The following is a 16,505-nucleotide window of genomic DNA, read 5'->3' as shown; positions in this document are numbered from 1 at the left end:
GATTTCTGTTTTCCAGTGCCCTGACATTCAGGTGGAAGTTAGGTTTTGAGAAACCTTTAAAGTGGCCCTCCAAAGGGTATGAAGGGATTGCAAATGTGTGCCTTCTCTGACTGATACCCACAGACTTCTGGCCCCCAGATAAACCATACAGCTATGCCTTTGGGGCTTATGTCACATCCAGAAGTTCCCTTATTTGTTAATTAGAAGGGTAGATGAAATGATTTCTGAAATTTTCCTTAGCTCCAACATTCTGATATTAAGAACGCAATAAAACACACATAAAATATAAATACTTTCCTTCCTTCCTTTCTTGGTTCCTTCCTTCAATTTCCTTCCTTCCTTCCTTTTTCCCTTCCCTCCCATCCCCTTCCCACATTCCCTTCCCTTTCCTTTGCCTTCCCCCTTTTCCTTCCCTTCCTCTCCTTGATCCCTTCCCTTTTCTTCCCTTCCCTTCCCTTCCCCATTCCCTTCTATTCTTTCCCAGTTCCCTTCCCTTTTCTTCCCTTCCCTTCGCCCTTCGCTTCCCTTCCTTTCCTTTCCCTTCTCCCTTCCGTTTCCTTCCCTTCCCTTTTCACTTCCCACCTCCGTTCCCTGCCTTTCCTTCTCCCTTCCCTTCCCCCTCCCTTCCCTTACCTTTTCCCTTCCCTTCCCCCTCCCTTCCCTACCTTTCCCTTCTCCCTTCCCTTCCCTTCTCTTCCCTTCCCCCCTCTCTTCTTTTCCCTTCTCCATTCCCTTCCCTTGCCCTCTCTCTTCCCTTCCCTTCCCTTCCCCCCTCCTTTCCCTTCCCTTCTGCCCTCCCTTCCCTTCTCCCTTCCCTTCCCTGCTCCCTTCCTTTCCCTTCTCTGCTCCCTTCCCTTCCCTTCTCCCTTCCCGCCTCCCTTCCCTTTTCTTCTCCCTTCCCCCTCCCTTCCCTTCCCTTCCCTTCCCTTCTCTTCTCCCATGCCTTCCCTTCCCTTTCCCTCTCCTTTCCCTTTCCTTCTGTTCTGCCTACCCTTCCCTTGTCCCATCCCTTTGCTTCCCCCTTCCCTTCCCTTCCCTTCTCCCTTTCCTTTCCTTCCCCCCTTTCTTCCTTTCTCCCATCCCTTCACTTCCCCCTTCCCTTCCCTTCCCTTCTCCCTTTCCTTTCCTTCCCCCCTTTTTTCCCTTCTCCCATCCCTTCCCTTCTTTTCTCCCTTCCCTTCCCCCTTCCGTTCCCTTGCCTTCTCCCTTCTGCCTTTCCCTTCGCTGCACTTTCCTTCCCTTTTTTCCTTCCTTTCCAGAAGTATGAAGTGAACACCTCCTGGACACCAGGCACTAAACACTGTCATGAAACGCAAGAAATATATTTGCTAGATGAATTTTCTTAATTAATTTATCTAATGTGCAGTTCATTAAAGAGCCTGGAGTACCACAACTTCTTAGAGGAAGAGATAATTACATTTCTCATTTAATCTTCCTGCTAACCCTCATGAACTTGCTTCAGAACATTCTTAGAGTTATGAATCTAAGCTTTAAAAAAGAAATAAAAATAGGAATCAGAAATATCAAGGAAGAAAGTGTAGTTTTAACAAAATATGATTGTTGTAAATATTGGCATGATAGTGGTGGTAATATTCTCAAATTGCAGATCTTACATATGTACAATTCCTACTGTCACTGCCTTTTTTCCAGCTACAGAAGCCATAAGCCCATAGAACTACTTATGTCTCCAGTATATGTGGGTTTGAGTATAGAACCAAATTGTATTCTGGAAAAGGAAAACCAAATATACATTTCTACAGTGCTGCATTTGTTGATATAGTAAAACAAAGGAAGCCCCCTGAACGTTTTGTCTTGGAAAAATAATACCCTGAAGGGCATGAAAGAGAGGAAAAGAGTGTTAAAGGCAGTGTTTTCCAATATATGTACAAATTCTGCATCTGTGCTGCTTTACAAATTAGAGTCCTCATGTATTTTTCAGCTTTTCTGGAGTTTGATTAGAATGATTAAACCATGTGGGTATAAAGAACACTGAAAACCTCCCAGATCGACGCCACACAGCTCAGCTCATGTGTTTCTTCCAGGTGCAGTCTCAGAAGAGGATTTCAGTTACATGTAACACTGGCCTGAATGACTAAGGAGCAAGTTTGCTTTTAACAAGTCTAAGTGATAATCATGATATTTTGCTCTTTAGTTAATGATGTGAATCTTGTTTCTCAATAGGCTCTGTGGTCCATACCAGTGTATGCCTTCCATGTATTGATTTATGACTTCAACTGTGACCCCTGTCTCCCTGAAATATGTAAAACCAAACTGTAACCCAGGCACAGCGAGTCCACTTTCTCAAGGCTTCTTGAGAGTGGCTCTGGGTCATGGTCCTCAAATTTGACTGAGCAGAAACCTCTTTAAATTATTTTACAGAGTTTGGCTTCTTTCCTGTTGAGAAGGCTGGCACCCAACATGGGGCTCAGAGAAGACTCAGAACCCCCGAAGGAGCAGCTGGAACTCGGGGCCAGGCACTGGCATCATCCTTTTCGGCTCCCCGGACTCCGAGCTTCTCCTCTGGCGGAACTGGTAAGTCCTCCTGAGCTCCAGACCTCCCGTTCTTAGCTGATGGTCCTGGATTACTCTGAGTTGGTTCTCTTCCTAGGAATTATGTTTGGGATCCTAATTTTGATTTTGAGGTACATTCTAAAGGGTCTTCTCCATTGTCTTTTCATCCTACAATTAATCTCAGTTGGCTTTCTGCGCCTTTGCGAAAGAGGAAAGAGAATGACCCCCTTAGGGGCCCCAGTTAGTTTATGGTGGCTCTACTTGCAGGTATTTGTGTAAATGGAAAGGTTCAAAGGCAGGCCAGGTTTTCTAGGGCTGCAGCTGCTTATAGCCAATTCTTGTGCACAAGTCCTTAGGAAAGGGCAAATCACGTCAAGGAAAATTCCGAGCTCAAATGGTCCACTTACCCCTATGGAGTTAAAAGGTTCCTCAAGCTATTTCTCTCTTTTCTCTTCTGGCTACTCTAAAACCTGATAACTTTTTCTGTTGATGTTGAGATAACTCACTGTTCATAGTATTTGCAATTGAAAGGCTACCTAGAGATGCTGAGGCCAGTTATACCTAAAGTGCAAATGGAAAACTCATTTTCAACTAAAGAAAAAAAAGGGCTAAGGAAGTTTTATGAAATCAAACTCCATGGAAACTGCTTTGCCTGAAACTTAGATCCGCAGGCTTAATTAGGTTCCTTATCAGGGTAACTAAAGTTTGCCATGTAAACATGTTCCAGTTTTCTCAGAAGAAACTTGAATCCCATTGTCTTTTTTACAGACTGGTGAGTTGTGTTATGTCTCGTGGTTAGAGTTCTAAGGTAAAACCTATTAGAGCTCTGTGTGTGTGTGTGTGTGCACACATACACACGTGAGACGTCTGTGGGTATCAGTCAGAGAAGGCGCACATTTGCAATCCCTTCATACCCTTTGGAGGGCTACTTTAAAGGTTTCTGAAAACCTAACTTCCACCTGCATTTCAGGGCACTGGAAAACAGAAATCTACCTTGTATCAAATATTTTTTAAAATACTGGCCAGGAAATGGTAGTGGAAAGGGTCTAAGCTTTGGAATTGAAGTTGAATTCAAAGCCAGATGCCACCGTTTACTAGAACTGAACATCACACACATCATGGTTTATATCTTTGAATCGCAGTTTTCTCATTTAGACAATGAAGATCACAACGTCTATGTCAGGATTAAAGGAGCTAATGTACATATGTTAAGGGCCTCACAAAGCTGTGGCATTTAGTAGGTAGTGCAATGTAATTTCTTCTCTCTCTCACCTTATTTTAAAATGCTACCCTTCAAAAGAATACCTACCCCTCTTCTGTAAGTTTCCACAGTGATTTTCCAAGCATTTTCTTAATGAGGCAGCTATTACTTCCCATCTCAGAGATGGGAGACTAAGCAACCTGCTCAAGTTCATAGGTGGTAGAACTGAGACCCAGTCTGATTTCAAGGCAGCAAAGGGTCTGTTCTTCAGGGAGCTATTCCCATATAGAATAAAATTGCCATAGGAAAATTTAAACTACAAAAGATAACCTCCTAGGGTGAAAATCAAGTTAGTTAGAAGTAAAATATTTCCAGTTTTCTATAAAGACATGGGTAAGAGCAGAGGTTGGGAACGAAACAATAGTTCAGTTCTGACTTGTGGGACAAATTTAGATGGCTATGAATTTTTTGGTATTATAACTGTTCTTACTATTTTTTTTGTTTTTTTTTGAGACAGAGTCTCACTCTGTTGCCCAGGCTAGAGTACCTTGCATCAGCCTAGCTCACAGCAACCTCAAACTCCTGGGCTGAAGCTATCCTCCTGCCTCAGCCTCCCGAGTAGCTGGGACTACAGGCATGCGCCAACATGCCCGGCTAATTTTTTCTATATATATTTTTAGTTGTCCATATAATTTCTTTCTATTTTTTTAGTAGAGACGGGGTCTCGCTTTTGCTCAGGCTGGTCTCGAACTCCTGAGCTCAAATGATCCACCTGCCTCGGCCTCCCAGAGTGCTAGGATTACAAGGCGTGAGCCACCGCGCCCGGCCCTTACTGTATTTTATATGTACTGTGATGAATGGTGGATGACGCCAGAACGCACCTACTCCAAATCAGTCATGCATCTGTAGAAAAAATGAGCTACGAAAATATTTGAATGTCATGGTCCCTGTTTTTTTTTCATGTATTTTGATTTTTTTTTAAAGACTTAGACTTCTTGAACCTAAAAATATATAGAGCCCAATATCCAAAGTCAAGAAAGTCACATTTTATTTTTTCAATTGATTTTTTAAAAAAATATAGCATAAATCAATGTGCAGTGGTATCAAAATCAACTGGACTAATCAATCGGACTAAGACTTAAGGAAATTCTCATTTTGCCTTTTTGACAATCCTGTTCTGTAGATTTCCCGATTTTAAGTACAACACTTTTGGTCTTGAAAGAATGTTACAATTTGCTATCACAATAAATTTTTCAACAGGAAGTATAAGTAAATCCCCTCATCCATTGTAGTTCTTTCTTATTTTATCCCAGGCAGCCCTTATTGTCAAGTTCTATGTCATTATTTTGCACACACTTTTCTTCATGTATCCAACCACTACATTAAAACCAAAGCCAAAACAACAGAAAAAGTTATCATTCTCAAAATTTAAGATGCTCCTCCTCCAAACCTTCCTTTTGCCTCTTTTGTAATCAGAGCATTGATAGCAATGATACAGGATTTCACAGCGATTACCTTCTGAACAAATTTGTTATTACCCTAGACAAAAGAGAATGCTCACACTACTTCTCACTAAATCAACTAGAATATGCCCTTCGAAAGTGTTCAGTGAATTAAAGCAATATAAGATAAAGCAATAGACTCAAATATAGTCAGTTCTCCACTCACCTATTTCTCCTCGGTGGCACAACAAGGATTCATAGCTAGCAAGTTCAGAATCTAGGACACAGTGCAGTTCAGTTTCCACCTTGTGTCTTCTGCTCTGGAAACTACAGGAAGTCAACTAATAAGACAGGTTCGAATGATCCTTCAACATCCAACTGTTCTCAAGAAAGAACTGATAGGCAAGAGAATACCAATCTGGAACATTCTATCTCCTTAAAAAAATGATCTGTTGAGAACTTGGGATACAAATGAACCAGGAACATAGGTCAGCCAACCTAATGAGCAGCTTGAAAGTTCAGAAGACCTCAGAAGGATAAAAGCTTCCAACGAATTAGAACTGTGGGTCCCTAGAAATAAAGTTCCCTCCCAAAATAATTCAGACGTATTTGAACCTCCCATATTTGGATCAAAACATGTGATGACATTAACAAACAAAAACAAAATCAACCAAAACAGGCATTGCTGAAGGGGTGAGAGCCAGGGATAGATTTTAAGGACAGTAGCACTGGGTGACTGCTCACTGGGCTGTTAAGGATGAAGAACATCCACACTGGGAAACAAAGGGGACCTGGTGGGGACAGAGGGTCCCTCTTGTCTTCAGGGCTCCAGGCCACGCTACAGCTCACTCTACTGTGGCTCAGATGCCTCTCTGAAGCCCATGGGCTGCTTCTAGAGGGCTCCGACTCGGACCTGTGAGTCCACCCCTGGCAGACCTCACACTGCATGTTGTCAGGGTCCAGGGTGCTCGGGGTCTTCCCTCTCTCCATTCTAAAAGCAAGGAGATGTTTGAAGGGGACTCTGGTATTTTCAAATGTGCAGAACATTTTCATTGACTCTTGCACCCTGCTGTGCAACAGATGTCAGGGCTTCTTCCTCCTGTCTGTCTGAAACTCTGTGCCCTGTGACCAACTACCAGTGCCCTCCCTCTGCCATCCCCCAGCCTCTCATCACCATCAGGCTACTTCTATGAGGTCAGCTTTGCAGATACAACATGAAAGTGACATCATCCTGCATTTGTCTTTCTGAGGTGATGGATATACTAATTAGCTTTACGTCACCATTCCACATGGTGGAACATGTACAGAAACTTCACATCGTACCCCATACACGTATACATCTGTGACTTGTCTATTAAAAACAATATCAGCAAAACCATAAAAAATATAATAAGAAAAAGGAAGCATGGCTACACCACCCCACATACTTGCTGTTTTTGCTTCAGCTGTCCACATTCACTGGCACCACCTTGTTTAGCCATCTGCAGCAGATCATTCGGGCTGTCGGGGTACAGCACGTTCTTAACATAAAGTTGGCAAATCTCCTAGTGAGCCCCTTCCGGCCCTGGTCCTCTTGAGAGGGAGAGATCGAGGTCTTCCCATCTGGCTGCCCAGCCTGGAGAAAGATGTCTGCTCCTTGCCTTCCTCCTGGCTGCTGGTGCTGTGGGTGGACGGGGAGGCCATGGGGCCATGCTGGGGGGCTATGCTGGGATGGAGACTCATCTGCAGGCTGTATAGAGGACTGGCTGGCACTGTGGCTTTGCTGGTCTCCTCTGGTGTGTGCTGCCCCTTGATCCAAACATCCCTCAGCATTTCAGGGAGGGTGGGCCTCTCCAGGGGTCAATAGTTAGGAACTTCCTCAAAAGTGTTTTCAGTTCTTCAGAAAAGAAAGCAGGTGTATCATAGTTTCCATGGGTGATGTTACTTCAAGTTCCTCCCAGTTGTCACCATCAAACGGAATATGCCTTGCTGTCATCGTGTAGAGGACAACACTGAGTGTCCACACATCCACCTCCGGTCCCGTATATTCCTCACCCAGGAACATTTCTGGGGGATAAAAACAAGGAGTTCCGCAGAAGGTGTCAGCTTCTCCCCCTTACTAAAAGTCATGGCAAAGCCGAAGTCAGCTAGTTTAATGTTCTGATGCTCATCAAGTAGAATGTTGGGGGGCTTCAGGTCCCAGTGTACGATGTGGTTCTTGCGGCAGTCCTGCACCACAGCCAGGATCTGTCGCAATTTGGCCCGGGCCTTCTCCTCATTCAGGGAACTGTGTCTCACTGCATGGTAGAAAAGGTCCCCACCACTGGTGTATTCTGTATTCTGTTGCTGAGCAGAGGATGTCTTCATTCTTGATGACGTCCAGAGGCTTAGGGATGTTTGGATGATTCAGGGCCCTTTTGGCTTTGACCTTCATATCGACAGGCTGGGGAGGGTCTTCTTGGACATAATTTTGACGGCCACCTGGGTCCCAGTAGGAAGGTGCTGAGCCAGCATCACCTTGCCGAAGGTACCAGAGCCAATTGTCTTGAGGGGCTTATAATTGTTAAAGTCCTCAGTGGATGAACTGGAGGCCAAGGCCTGCTCCGTGGTCACCTCTAACTATGCTAACTACACTAACTATGCTAATAAGGAAAAAGCAGTCTCTATGGTCAAACTCCACAGGCCACCAAAAACCAGCTTCCTGGGCAAGACGGACTGAAATCCTAGGCGCAGACAGGGGCTTATATAGGTGGTAGTGATTTCATAACAATGGCTCTTTATGAGGTCGGAGCAAGAAATGGGACAATCATGGCTGGCTATAACCTACAGTGGTTTTTTTCTTCTTTTGATTGCAAGAACATTTTCCTCTTTAAAGAAAACAAGTGTTTTTTGTTTACATGGTTATAGAGATTGACATTAGAAATTTCTATTTTATTAGAAATTTAAACCTGTACAATACTTCAGCAACCTTTCCATTTATAGTGTGAAAATTGGTAATACCTTTAGGCTTTTAAAGACCTCATAATGTCTATACTTGAAACATTCAATTTCTTTTTATTTAAATTCTGATTGGTGTCAGGGTGATGCTACAACATAGCTGGCATCATGATACTATAAAAATGGGTTCTGTGGTGTGTCATACACAATAAGGTCCATTACTGACATGTATAGAGCTGCCAGAAAGATACTTGTCATCATAATTTCCCTACATGATCATCATCAGATTTGTCATCAAAAAGCTTGGAGGCCAGTAGTCAGTGGGTTGAAATATTCAGAGCCTTGGAAGAAAAAATAAAAAAGCCTGTCAACCAAGAACCCTATATCCCACAAACTGTGCTTCAAAAACGAGGGAGAAGTTAAGACATGCCAGATAACCAAAAGCTGAGCACCACCAGACCTGCTTGCAACGAAGAGAGTCCTTCCACTTGAGAAGAAAGGACACTAGAGAGGAACTCAAAGCGTTGTGAAGAAATAAAGACCGCTAGTAAAGGTAAATACATAGATAATCATAAAAGGTAGTACTATTTTTGTTTTGTACATAATTTAATAAACTAATGTATCAAAGAATCCTATGATTACTTGATGTTTTTAGACACACAATGCAAACACATGTAATCTGGTGATGCCAATAACTGAAAGAGCAATTAGGCAAGAGAAAAAAAGAAAAGGCACTCAAATTGAAAAGGAAGATGTAAAGTTATCAGTTTGCAAATGACATGATCCCGTATGTGACAAATGCTTAAGATTCCACAAAAGAACTGTGAGAACTAAAGCAAATTTAGCAAAGTATCAGGCACATGAAATCTCAAAGGACCCCAAATAAACAAAACAATCTGGAAGAAGAACAAACTTAGAGCTCTTACATGTCCTGTTTTCAAAACTCATTAGAAGCTCCAGTAATCAAAACAGGGTGTTACTGGCATGGACAGACTTACAGAGCAATGGAATAGAAGCTGAGCTCAGAAATAAACCTGCTCATGGATGGTTAAATGCTTTCTGGAAAGGGTGCCAGGACTATCCAGTGGGGAAGGGACAGTGTCTTCAGCAAATAGAAAATTAAGATATATTGTAACAGAATTAAAATTAAAAGAGATCATATTGAAATATTCAGGAGGCAGCTAAGTCTGTGCCTAGAGGGGTATTTACAGCGTCAAGTGTTTGTAGTATAAAGGAAGAAATGTTGGTTTTCAGTGGCCCATGATCCCACCTCGGAAATTCTTATGACAAGAGCAAATTAAATGCAAAGCCAGCAGAAGCACGGATCAAATAAGAGTGGAAATCAAAACAAAGAGAAAAAAGTAAGAGTAACCAAAAGCTGGATCTTTAGAATGTCAATAAAAACAAATGAACTTCACACCATTCTGACTAAGAGAAAAGGAGCCAAGGCAAAAATTGCAAGTATCAGGAAGGAGGGATGGGACATCACCATAGACTCTGAGGAAAATGAAAGGACAATAAGAAAATAGAGTGTTACATCTTTGTGCATATAAATTCCACAGTTTAGATTAAGTGGACCAATTCTTTGCCAGCCCCAAACTACCAAACTTAAGAAAAAAACTGAATATCCCTAAGCTATTAAAGAAATTGTGTTTGTATTTAATAGTTTAATATCCTCCAAGGAATAATGTTCTTTTTTCACTAGCACATTCTATCAAACATTTAAGGAAGAAATAAAAACAACATTTATACAAACAATTCCAGCAAATAGAAGATGTGGAGACCATTTCAACTCATTTAGGCATCTATCATTACACAAATGACAGTACCAGACAAAGATACTAAAAGAGAGGACACTGTAAACAAATATCCCTATGAGTATGGAAAAACAATCTTCTCAAATGTAGTTTTTATAAAAAGGATAATACAATATGATCGAGTGGTGGTTTATCCCAGAGAGGAAACATTTCTTAAATTCAATATAATCAACCAAAAGAATTTCAGTATAAGCAAAACAATATGACCATCCTAAGAGACACAGGAAAAGCTTTTGACAAGACTCAACACCATTTCAAGGTTAAAAGATAAAATCTCTCTAGGAATTATGTATAAAAGTGATATTTGCTAAGCTGATAAATGTTATCCACGATACAACCTGCAGCTAACATAATAGTTAACAAATCAAGACTCAATGCCTTCCCCACTAAGAGCAGAAAAAGGTATGAATGTCCTATTTGGAAAAGAATAAACAAACATGAGTGAATTTTCAGATGGCATTATGATGTATATAGAAAATACTAAGTAATTACAAAAAAGTCAGGATAAGGAACATAAGCAAAGATGCATGATACAAGGAGAATATAATAGACATTAACACTGTTATTAAAAAATAAAGCATTATTTACAATAGGAATAACAAATCATGACATACTTAGATATAAATCTAACTAAACATTAGGAGTATTTTTAAAATGTAAGCTGCAAAAAATGATAGAAATTGAAGACTAAGTAAATAGATTCTACGCCATGTTCATGGAGTGGAAAAATCAATATTGTTAAACTGTCAGTTAACTCTAAACTTATCTATAGATTCATCATAATTCCAATCAAAATCCTAGCAAGATTTTCTATAAAAATAAACAAGCTGATTATAATATTTGTTTGAAAAGGAAAAGGATCCAGAGTAACCGAAACAATTTTGCCACAAACAAAAGCAGGAGTCACGATACCTGATATCACTGCAGTATAAAGGTAAAGAGGATGATGTCGTACTAGAAGAAGGGTAGACAAATAGATCAAAGCAAGAGAATCTAGACTAGAGCCATATATGGTCAATGGTTTTGTAAGAAACGTGCAAAGACAATTCAATGCAGAAAGATTAGTCTTTTCAACAAATTGTGCTGGAAATACTGAGCATCCATATATTTTTAAAAAGAAAACTTTGACATTTTACATTTCTGTAAAAAATTAACTAGAAATGGATCACAGACCTAAATGTAAACCCTAAAACTGAAAACTTCTAGAAGAAGAGACAGTCCTTATAACTTTTGGTTAGGGAAATATTTTTCACCCAGTACACCAAAGGTACACAAATTGGCAAGGTATAGAAGCTGGATAGACGGATTCCGCATGAATTAAACAAGCATCAGAAGAGAAGTCGTCTGGAAGCTTGCCTTTCTTTGCTATCATGATATAAAGGTGAAGCATTTCTATACCATATTGTTAGGTGTGATGAAAATGGATTCTTTTTGACAATCACAAGCTTTTGTCACAATGATTGGATAAAGATGAAGTACTGAAACAAAGTGCAAACTGAATATGCATCAGAAAAAGCTAATGGTGTGTGTTTCGTGGTCCAGTGCTTGTATTATCCACTACAGCTTCATGAAACCTGGTCAGTCGAATATAGCGGATGTCTACTGCAACCAGTTGGATGAAATGATGAGGATGCTTGTGATTAAACAGCTAAGACTGGTCAATAGGGACAGGCCAATCCTCTTGAAAGACAATGCTCGACCACATGTTGCACAAACAACGCTGCTCAAACTACAGAGGCTGTCATCCACCATATTCACCAGACCTTGCACCAACTGGCTACCACTTCTTCCAAGGTTTGGACCATTTTCTGAAATGTCCAGGGAACAAATAACTCATATCTTATGCAAACAGTTCCAAGGCACAGGAAAACACACACACACACACAAAATAAGGGGAGGGGATGAAGCTGATCAACTCACTATGAGCCCAGTATAACCCTGTGCTCAAATGGGACAGAGAAAAATGAGAAAATTTTGTCTTTCTTACTTTCAAAGATTGGTTCAAAAATATTAGCAGTTATACTACTTGTTCTTGTCATATTCTGTTTGCTCTGTTTATGATCCTTCCTCCTGTGTAGGTTCTTTGTGGAGCTTGGTGGTCCTGTTTCATTGTGCTGTTTTCTTAGGTGTCTGATGCTTCTTGATTGTGTGCTTATTCATTGTTAAAATTTGCTACTTCCTGCTCCCGTGCCATTAGCTGCTGTCCTTGTTTGTAGTACCCTGCCTCCAGTGCTTGAGGGGAAGGAGGAAGACTTCCTCCCTGGGGGAAGCTGTGCAGTAGCTCCTCTCCTAGGTGTGAGGATCCCTGTTCCTCCTAGGAGTCGCAAGGCCCAGGAGTTGTGTGGAATCTCCAGCCCTAGACACACCACTGATGACTCCAAGCTAAGGGTGAACACCTGTGCTGTACCTGCTGACACAAGCTTGGCGAGGGCCAACCCTGACAGGGTGCTCTGAATGGAGTTCTCTACCCAGTCACCTCTCAGGTTCCCCTGCAGCTGCCTGTGTCTGATGCCCCTGAACCTGGAGCATTCCCAGAATAGTGGTCACCCTTTTGCCACAGTTCTCTCTTGGTGTCCTTTGGAGCTACCATTTTCTTCGATAATCTTATTCCATCTGTTTTCTGTTTTTCAGGAATTACTCAAAATTTACCTTCAACTGATGACACTCTTTCTTTTTCTGACATTGCTGTTGATTTGCTTTTATATAAAAATATTTTTCTGTTATTGCTAGGGAATTTTCTTTCTGCTTCATTGTGCTGCTTTCCCCCCATGTGTCTGATGCTTCTTGATTGTGCCGAGCTCATTGTTAGGTTTGAGATTCCCTTTTCACCGGTCGGTACTGTTCTTGTTTGCTGTTTCCTGCCTACGTTGTTTAGGGGAAGGAGGAGGACTTGCTGCCTGGGGAGGTGGGCAAGAGGAAAGCTGGAAAGAAATCACGAAAGCAGAGGGAAGGAGAGGTAGGTGCGTGTGCTCAGCCAGCCCTATTGATCCAATCTTTGTATTTATTCTAACTTCACATACCTTAACTTCACCCTAGTACAGACTATGGTGCTTTTCATTATGAACTTCATGTACTGCTACTAAACTTGTGAACTAACTTTCTTGTATTGGTAAAACAGGTAGTTGCACTATGTTACTGAAACAATGGTAACACAATGAATAGTTTCATTGCTTGTCTGATAACACAACTGTCAGCTGGTTTCACCTTGCCCTTGTAAGACCTACCTCTCTCTTTTTTACCCTCTCTTATGGAGCATTTAGTGCTCTTGGCCTCTTTAATGAAATCAGCTTTTTGCACATCCAACTTTATCAAGATTCTCAACTGAATTAGAAGGCCATCCTGAAGCTACTTCCTATAAGAGGTTCAACTTCTCCAAAATTGTATTTGCTTAAAGTTACATTGTTCTCATTTGTCAAAAGACATAGAAAATTAGTAGTTGATTTTAGAGTGCACATTCTCAGAGGATAGAGAGTTCCTATCACTAGATAATCATCTCTTTGTGGATCATGTACTATTGAGCACTACCAAAGGGTGTTATTTGATGGTGATGATAGTTAGGATGATGGTGATGTTCTGTTCAAAGCACCCTTCTGTTTCTGACAGGCGCACTCAGTATTTTGGAACACCTGGTAGTGTCCATTTATCTACCTGAAAGTGAAGAATAAAACCAAAATTTTCTTTCATTATTAAATTCTATGGTTTTATTACTTACTAAAGTATCTGAGTAATCTTAAGTATATTTTTAGCCTGTATCACCTGTTAAACACTAAAATTTGAAGAAATATCATTAGTTTTTGTAGCATAACACCCCAGGGTGGTAACTAGTATTATTATTTCTACTGAAAAAAGCAAAGGAACACACAAGTGTGAAATAATTAATTATATTCCTAGACAGTGAAAGAACCAAAATGAGATGTTTTAGATGTGGAAACCTCCATCCTACCCAGTAGACTCAGTGTCAGCCCCTTGGTGAGCACCAAGGCTGCTTGCTCCTCATTTTGTCAGTCGTATTTATACTTCAATTATATCAAGGAAACATGCTGATGCTCACACGAGCAGACTGTCTGAGCATTACAGCTGGGTGATGGAGGAGGAATTCCCGTAGCATGGTGGTGTGAAAGCAGGTCACCACAGTTAACATCACTGATCACTGTTTACATACTAGCCCTTGGCAGACAAGCTTTTTAAATCAGACCCAGACTTTATAGGATTCATAGAGTATGAAAATAAACTATAGGAAACATTCCAACCGTCTGTAACACAGATGCTCATTGAACAGGAGGTGGTGTGGATTTCTGTACGAAGTGACCATGAGTCATTCTACAAACTCAGAACATGTTGCCAGGAGCGGAAACAAGCCATCATTAGTGTTAATGCAGTTACTGGCTGAGTGGTAATGAGGCTATTGATTGGACAAAAGCTCTATGGCCTTTTTTCCCCTTGGGAACTCCCTGAACCTGAGCATGTACAGCGTTACCATGGAAATTTCTCTTAACAAATCCTTTGTGCAATTGTCCTGGTAAATCTTCACAAAGTAGTTCTTAAATATATAACTCAGTTTCATAGATCTCCTAGATATTGGTTTTCATTCTCCAGAATCATCTGGTGAAAAAGCAAGCACGCAGGATAAAAAAAAATGAAAGACATGAAGTAATCCTACCCGTGGCTACTTTGCATTCACCGCTCTTTCTGCACCGGGGATCCATTTCCCAGCTTCCATCACTATACATCTGCCTGGCATTAAAGGACTATCCCCATCAAGGCGTTCCTGGGTGGGTATATTCACATGCAGGTTCCCAGAAGCATTTTAAAATCCTCCTGCCATTAATACCACAAAAGCAGAATCAGCAGGATGCTGTGACTTTGCGCAGGAGAAAATCTCTCAGGTGATACGGGTTGAAGCTTGTCAGTGAAGTGTGTACATGGTAACAGGGAAAGCAAGAAACAGTCAATGTAGGGAGCACAAAGCTTTTAAAGAAGGACAACCCCACTGTGTCACATAGAAACAAAGTATATGTTTTACATCTCTTTGCCAAGAATAGAAGCTGTAGATGTAGGTTTACTGAAACCAATCTATGTACACACACGCACAAAGATGTTTCAGCACATCTTTATTTACTATGTTTGCTAGGTTCTTATTAAGCAAGAAAACCTTTCTGTAGAATAATTAATTTATCTGCAACTTTGAACAGTTGTTGGATAGAAACATTGCTCATGAATGCTGGAAGCCTAACCATTGCTTGGTTTTAGTTAGGTGGGTTTTGTTGATGCCGCTGAGTGTGCAAGTCTGGACAGACACAGAGAGACCTCTTTTCCTGAAACTCCTGCCAAAGCCCTGAGGAGTAGCTTCCAGGCAAGGCAGGTTGAACCCTCTGTGGTAGACAGTTGCTTTCTTCAGTGCAGTTGGAACAACTGCTCTGGGCCCACAGTAGGTCCACATGTTTCAGAGTAAGACATAGAATTAGCGTGACTTGCCCCAGCTGTTTCTGGGGAACAGGTGTAGCACAGGCAGAATCATGGTGAAATCATACAAGGACCAAAACAAAGGGGTCCAGATTTAAAATAAACTGCCACCACCCATAACAACAAAACCCTGCAGGCTTTAGCAGCTTTTTGCTAGGAATTACCTAGGGGGAGTGAAGTTTTGCACTGTTTGTTTTTGGAGCTTATAATTTGATAAAACAGACAAAACTTCCATTTCCACAGCTCAGCGGTTTTCGATAATCTCTTTTTACACTTAGTGTGTTTTCCTATTCTCTACCTGCTCTTCAGCAGAGAAGATCTGACCACATACATCCTGCGCCTAATGTCAGTACAGCGGTGCTTTGTAACTGACATCATTGTAGCTCCTAAGAATATCTTGGGGAGCTTCCATATGGGGAACCTGGGTTTAAGAGGAGCTGGAGTAGGAAACAGTGCCTCCTGGAGGAATATGGGGAAATGAAACTGGCAGAGAAACTTCCATGCCAGGACAGTTTGTGAGGAACAGGTGCCCAAGAACCCCTTAACTTGTGCAGTTCCTGCTCTTTGATGTCCCCAACTGTAAAATGGGTCTCACTTATGCCATTCTGTTCATCTTTTTATACTTGGAAGTGTGTAAAATACCATGCAGCTCAGAAGTCCTTGACACTTTCCTCCTCAGAAACAAAATTTTATCCAAAATGTTATGCATTTTCATATTTGGCTCTTTTTAAGATCAGTGTGAGATACCATTAATGGCAATGGTGACATTGTGAAACATCCGGTAATTAATTAGAATTAGCCACAAGGTTTCATGCAGACATTCTGGGGATGAGGAGAGAAGGGTTGTCACTCTTTCTGTGCTTTCCAGGTCATATGTCATGGGGCTGCTCAGCCCTCCTGGCCTGGGCAAAGGTCACCACGCCTTTCTGTGGGGTGGTCTCTGGTCTAAAAGTCTACAGCTTTTGGTCACAAGTATCTAATATTTACTCACCAACTGGAGGCTAGAAAATATGTTGCTGCTATTTTTAATAGTTATCCTTTTAGTTTCCAGGTAATTTCTCAGTATAATCTGCCTATGGCTAATTCTTTAGTTTTATTCTCTATATAACTAACATTGAAACTGTGTGTAGTTTTGTCCTTTCGGAAAGCCATAAC

The 16,505-nt window shown here is 41.2% G+C and overlaps 1 long non-coding RNA gene across 9 annotated transcripts in view; it reads left to right on the top strand.

Moving 5' to 3' along the window:
- LOC123637253 overlaps positions 1-16,505 on the top strand; it is a 78,422-nt gene that overhangs the window by 48,427 nt on the left and 13,490 nt on the right. For all 9 annotated transcript variants that reach the window (XR_006734786.1, XR_006734781.1, XR_006734785.1 and 6 more), the window contains one exon: positions 2,380-2,532. This is a non-coding gene — a long non-coding RNA (uncharacterized LOC123637253). The remainder of the gene's footprint in view (positions 1-2,379; positions 2,533-16,505) is intronic.

Source organism: Lemur catta, chromosome 4, assembly GCF_020740605.2.
Source record: "Lemur catta isolate mLemCat1 chromosome 4, mLemCat1.pri, whole genome shotgun sequence".
Classification (NCBI taxonomy): domain Eukaryota; kingdom Metazoa; phylum Chordata; class Mammalia; order Primates; family Lemuridae; genus Lemur; species Lemur catta.
This window is presented reverse-complemented; position numbering and strand designations above follow the sequence as displayed.